This window comes from Bombina bombina, chromosome 5, assembly GCF_027579735.1.
Source record: "Bombina bombina isolate aBomBom1 chromosome 5, aBomBom1.pri, whole genome shotgun sequence".
NCBI classification, from domain to species: Eukaryota; Metazoa; Chordata; class Amphibia; order Anura; family Bombinatoridae; genus Bombina; species Bombina bombina.
This window is the reverse complement of record NC_069503.1, coordinates 161304559-161311615: the sequence shown is the minus strand read 5'-3', so window position 1 is coordinate 161311615 and position 7057 is coordinate 161304559.

The window sequence follows — 7057 nt, the reverse complement described above, 5'->3', positions numbered from 1 at the left end:
CCCTAATCACATGAATTTTAGTTATTATCTATTGACTTGCTTTTTAGCCAATTAGTGCAGTGTCTGCCACTAGCCACGAGCGTGATCACAATGCTATCTATATGGCCTACATGAGCTAGCTCTCCCCTGCTGTGAAAAGCAAATAAAAGAGGGGCGGCCTTCAAGGGCTTAGAAATTATCATATGAGCCTTCCTAGGTTTGCTTTCAACTAGAATACAAAGAGAACAAAGCAAAATTGTTGATAAAAGTAAATTGGAAAGTTGTTTAAAATTACATGTCCTATTTGAAAAATGAAAGTTTTTTTGGACTTGACTGTCCCTTTAAACACATAAAGTCAGCTCCAGAGCAGCAATGTATTATTGGGTCCTAGCTGAACACATCTGGTGAGCCAATTACAAGAGGCATATGGGTGTAGCCACCACTCACCAGCTAGATCCCAGTAGTGCACTGTTACTCCTGAGCTATGCTTGCTTTTACACCAAGTGAACAGAGTAAATTTGCTATTAGAAATGAATTCATAAGTCTCTTAAAATTGCATGTTCTATATGAACCATGAAATTATGATTTTCATGTGCCTTTAAAACAGGGGTGCCTAAGCTTTTTATTTGGAGGGCTATTCACCAACAGGGGGAATTGATTAGGAGCCATATTACATAATATTCACACTTATACCAAAGGTAATGCCTAAAAATAAATCACATCATAAACTAATACAGGAAAATTGTTCTAGTAATACATTTAATTTGACTGTATACTGCTCCAATTTACAACATATGCTACAAATACACATGCTTAAAGGGACAGTATACACCTATTTTCATATAACTGCATGTAATAGACACTACTATAAAGAAGAATATGCACAGATACTGATCTAAAAATCCAGTATAAAACATAAACTATGCTTACCTGATAATTTTATTTCCATTGTGGGGAGGAGAGTCCACAGCTTCATTCATTACTTTTCATCATTCTGCTGAGGGAACAAGGAACAGTAGGATAAATATCAGGGTATAAATGATGCCAGAAGAGAAATTAAATTTAGGTCTGCCCACCGGAGTTACGGGTGGGAGCTGTGGACTCTCCTCCCCACGATGGAAATAAAATTATCAGGTAAGCATAATTTTATGTTTTCCATCTAAAGGGGAGCAGAGTCCACTGCTTCATTCATTACTTTTGGGAAACATATACCCATGCTTTAGAGGACACTGAATGAAACCGGGAGGGTAAGAAGGTGGACCATAATCTGAGGGCACAACAGCCTGTAACACCTTTCTCCCAAAAAAAGCTTATGCAGAAGCAAAAACGTCAAATTTGTAAAACTTTGTAAAAGAGTTTAAGGAGGACCAGGTAGCCGCCTTTCAAATCTACTCCATAGAGGCCTCATTCTTGAAGGCCCAAGATGAAGCCACAGCTCTAGTTAAATGAGCCGTGATCCTCTGAGGAGGCTTATGTCCCGCTGTCTCATAGGCCAAGCGAATCAAGCTCCTCAACCAAAAGGACAAAGAAATAGAAGAGGCCCTCTACCACTTATGCTTCTCGGAATACACCACAAAAAGAGATGTAGACTGTTTGAAATCCTTTGTAGCCTGTTAATAGAACTTTAAGGCCCGAAGCACATCCAGATTATGAAGTAACCTCTCCTTAGAAGAAGAATGTTTAGGACACAAAGAAAGAACAATTATTTCCTGATTTATGTTACGGCTAGACACCACCTTGGGAAGAAACCCCAAACCAGTGCAAAGAACAGCCTTATCCGCATGAAAGACCATATAAGGAGGTTCGAATTGCAAGACAGCCAGCTCAGATACTCTGCGTGCCAATGCAATGGACAACAGAAAGAGAACCTTCTGGGACAGAATCCTAATGTCAATAGAATGCATAGGCTTAAACGGACCCTCTGCAATACCTTAAGGACCAAGTTTAAGCTCCATGGGGGAGCAGAAGAAACCCCAAACCGGTGCAAAGAACAGCCTAATCCGCATGAAAGACCATATAAGGAGGCTCGAATTGCAGGGCAGCCAGCTCAGATACTCTGCGTGCCGATGCAATGGCCAACAGAAAGAGAACCTTCCAGGACAGAATATTAATGTCAATAGAATGCATAGGCTCAAACGGAACCCTCTGCAATACCTTAAGGACCAAGTTTAAGCTCCATGGGGAGCAGACTGCCTAAAGACAGGTCTGATTCTAGACAGAGCCTGAAAAAAAGATTGAATGTCGGGAAGCTCAACGAGTCTCCTGTGCAACAAGACTGATAAAGCCGAAATCTGTCCCTTTAAGGAACTGGCGGCAAGACACTTCTACAAACCTTCTTGGAGAAAAGACAGAATCCTGGATACCTTCACCTTGTGCCAAGGATATCCATGTTTCTCACACCAGGACAAGTAAGTCCTCCACACCTTATGGTAGATGCGACGAGTGACTGGCTTTCTTGCCTGAACTAGAGTGTCAATCACATTTCAGAAAAACCTCTCTTGGCTAAGCCTAAGCATTCAATCTCCAAGCAGTCAACCTCAGAGAAACGAGATTTTGATGTTGAAAGGGACCCTGTTCCAGCAGATCCCTGCGACAGGGTAACCTCCATGGTGGAGAGGATGACATCCCCACCAGATCCGCAAACCACGTCCTCCACGGCCACGAAAGAGCAATCAGGATGGCCGAAGCTCGCTCCTGCTTGATGCGTGCCACTACACAAGGTAGAAGTGGTAACGGTGGAAAAATGTAAGCTAGGCTGAATCCCAAAGGCACCACTAGGGCATCTATCAGCACTGCCTCTGGATCCCTCGACCTCGACCCGTATCGGTGTAGCTTGCAATTGAGTCTAGACACCATGAGATCTATATCCGGCGTTCCCCATCTGAGACAAATCTCTGCTAGACCGTTCCCCCAGATGGAAGGATTACCTGCTGAGAAAGTCTGCTTCCCAGTTGTCCACACCTGGAATGTTGATTGCTCAGAGCAAGCAGTTGTGGGACTCCGCCCACTCCAAAATCCGAGACACCTCCCTCATTGCTAGGGAGCTCCTCATTCCCCCCTGGTGGTTGATGTAAGCCACGAGGTAATGTTGTCGGTCTGGAATCTGATGAAGCTGAATGACCCCAGAGGAGGCCATGCCCTCAGAGCACTGTAGATTGCTCGAAGTTCCAGAATATTGATCAAAAGGAGAGACTCCTCCCGGGTCCATTTTACTTGTGCCAATCTGGCACCCCAAACAGCTCCCCATCCTGCCAGACTCGCGTCTGTGGTCACAATCTCCCAGGACAGTCTCAGGAAAGATGTCCCTAGGGACAGATGCTCCAGACGGATCCACCAAGATACGGAAACCCTGGTCCGAGCATCCATGTATATCCACTGTGATAGATCTGAATGATCACCGTTCCACTGTCTCAACATGCACAATTGAAGAGGTCTGAGATGGAACCTGGTGAAAGGGATGACGTCTATGCTGGAAACCATGAGCCTGATCATCTCCATAAACTGAGCCACCGAAGGGCTTGAGTAAGACTGAAGGGCAAGACAGGTGGACGCAATCTTCCTATGTTGTTGATCTGTGAGAAATATTTTCACGGACATAGAGTCTATTATCAAGCCCAGGAACTCCACCCTGTTGCTGGGAATCAGGGAACTCTTTCGTGATTTGATCTTCCAACCGTGAGATTGAAGCAATAAAAGAAGAGCCCTCGAATGATCCTCTGCAAGGCTGAATGACGGCGCCTGGACTAGGATGTCGTCCAAATAGGGTGCCACAGCAATGCCCCTGGATCTGGCCACTGCAAGAAGCGCCCCCAGAACCTTCGTGAAGACTCTCAGGGCCATCGCCAGGCCAAAGGGAAGGGCTACAAACTGGAAGTGTTAGTCCAGAAACGCAAATCTTAGGAACTTGAAGTGGTCCCTGTGAATGGGAACATGAAGGTAAACATCCTTCATGTCTATTGTCGTCATGAACTGCCCCTCTTGAACTAGGGGCAGAATAGATCTGATCGTTTCCATTTTGAACGATGAAACAGCCAGAAACTTGTTTAAACACTTTAGGTCCAGAATCAGGCGGAACGTGCCCTCCTTCTTTGGAACCACAAAAAGATTTGAATAGTACCCTAGACCCCTTTCTGCTTGTGGTACTGGTACGATAACACCTAGAGAGGAGAGATCCCTCACACATTCTAGAAAGGCCACTCTCTTTTCCGGTCTTGAAGACAGGTTTGACAGGAGGAATCTGCCCCTGGGCGGATGGGACCTGAATCCTGTCCTGTAACCCTGTGCAACAACCTCCAGAACCCAAGTGTCCTGAACGTCCTGCAACCAGGCTTCGGAGAAGAAAGACAATCTGTCCCTACTTGGTCCAGGGACCGGACAGGGGCCACCCCTTCATGCCGATTTTGTCTCGGAGGGCTTCTTGTTCTGCTTGGACTTGTTCCAAGACTAAGCAGGCTTCCAAGTTCCCTTGGACTGATCCGCTTTCACGGCGGGCTGCTGGCGCTGGGCCTTGTCCACATGAAAGGGACGAAAAGTAGATCTTTTAGGTTTAGCCTTCTTATCCTGCGGTAGGAAAGCTCCCTTGCCTCCCGTAACCGTGGATATGATCGAATCCAATCTTGGACCGAACAGAATCTTTCCTTAAAAAAGACAGGTACAACAGCCTCGACTTAGAGGTCATGTACGCTGACCAAGACTTTAGCCACAGAGCCCTGCGAGCTAAAAACAGAGAATCCTGAAACCTCAGGCGAATAATTTGCATATTGGCATCACAAATGAAAGAATTGGCGACCTTTAACGCCTTAATCTTATCCTGTATCTCGTTGATGGAAGTCTCCCTCTCGACCATTTCACACAGGGATTCACACCAATATGTCGCAGCTCTGGAAACCGTGGCTAGCCGCTGCCGGTTGAAAAACAAACCTCGTGTGTTGAAACATTTTTCTTAACATGTTTTCCAACTTTTTATCCATGGGCTCTTTAAACGACGAACTATCCTCGAGAGGAATAGTGGTCCGCTTTGCGAGCGTAGAGATGGCACCATCCACCTTAGGGACAGTCCCCCACAGCTCAAGCTGAGTGTCCGGAAGGGGGAACAGGTTCTTAAAAGAAGAAGGGGAAAAGGTTCTTAATAATATTATCCAATGGCCGGGGCACTCACCACCTCCTATGACCCGGACTACAGAAACCGCTTCGTCTCCTATGCCGCTGATCAACAGAGGAAGTGAAAACTCACTCCCGGTCACCTGGGATGCCTCGCAGGAAACTGCCGCGCAAATACTCCCGGAAGTCAACCTGAAGTTCCACCATTGCCAGAGCCACATCTCGCACATAACGCAGCAATAACACAATAAACAATATTATGTATAAACCCCACCTGTTCAATAATCCTCTCATTAGGCATATTAACCCTTGATTCCATAAGATAAAAGGCGCCACACTGTGACCCTGTCTTCTGTGTTATCATTATGTATAACAAATTAAACAATCTTACCAGAATTAACGCCGTAGAACAGGAACACGGCCCTTCAAGTGTGACAGGTAGAAGCATTGCTCCTGACATGGACTTGAGTGCAGAAAGCAGGCAGTGAAACTCGTCAACGCTGATTGCTTGTGGAGCTGTTAATATGAGTTGGGATGGTTTCGCAGAAAGACTCTCCCTGCATCTCCGGACTCTAACTTTCATCCAGGCTCTCACTGAGAGGCTGAGAGATCTACTTAAAACTCCAGTCCCATTCCGAAGAGTACTACCCTCCATAAGAGACTACTCTGAATCTTCGGCACTTCTCTGCCATCCTCCTGTGATGAAAGGCAAAGAATGATTTGGGGATGAGGGGAGTGGGGGAGGTATTTAAGACTTTGGCTGGGGTGTCTTTGCCTCCTCCTGGTGGCCAGGTTCTTATTTCCCAAAAGTAATGAATGAAGCCGGGGACTCTCCTCCCCTTTAGATGGAAAACCTTTTTAAAACTTACTTAGAAGCTCCAAGTTTAGCATTGTTGATGAGGATAGGCTGAGACACCCACTGAAAGGGGCTGGGTAAACAAAAAGAGCAGACACTTACGCTGCCACATACCAGTTTCTAATTTGCAGTTTGTTATCTGATGATTTCTGTTGAAGCCAAAAAATTTAGATATTGTTAACACAATGACAGTGGTAAGGCCAGCTGTCTCCAAACTCAAGTCCAGGAATGTGGTGGGTAGAGTTTGACCATTGAAAAATAATTGCAGCAAACAAGATGTTAATTTTTTTAATAACATTCAAACCCTGATGGATTCCTAGATTGAGTGTACATATATAAAAGTGATTGTAAATTTAGTATGTGACCTGGTGGGTACAGTCACTTATGCTAACACAGTGTTGCCATTTGTAATATAGAACTTTTTTTGCTTTGTTTTAAACTTGTCACAGAAATATGTATTTAGTCAACTCAGCGCTGTCTCCAAAACATGGCAGTGGTCACAATACATGAGCCCTGTAGACAATTGTTGACTGACTGGCAAAGACCACACAAATCTAAAGATAACTCTGACATACATAGTGAAGATGTAATACAATGTAAATTTAAAGGTACATTCAACTAAAAATTAAACTTAAATACATTGGCCCCTAGTTATCAAGCCGTCAACCTCAAATACGCTGGAATTCCGCAGCGTATTTGTGGCGAGGCTGATTTGCCTTAGTTATCAAGCCCTACAGACCGGCAAAAGTAGAATCTGGTGACGTAAGCATCGATCCGCCGGACTCAGTCCGACACAGATCGATTCTTACGTCACTCCAGATGTTCCGAACGCAAGTTCGGCACAATCTGACTACTTTTGGGAGTTATCAAAATCCGAGCAGGTACGCTCGGCACTTTTACGGCCCAACGTACCTGGTTTTCAATCCGCCGCCCTGGAGGTGGCGGATCCCATCGGAATCAATGGGAGTCAGACCATAGCGAAAGTTCAAGTTCGCTGCTGCCTGACATCCCATTCATTCCTATGGGAAGTGTGTACACCTAACACCCTAACATGTACCCTGAGTCTAAGCACCCCTAATCTGCCCCCCTGCAACGCCGCCACCTATATTAAACATTTTAACC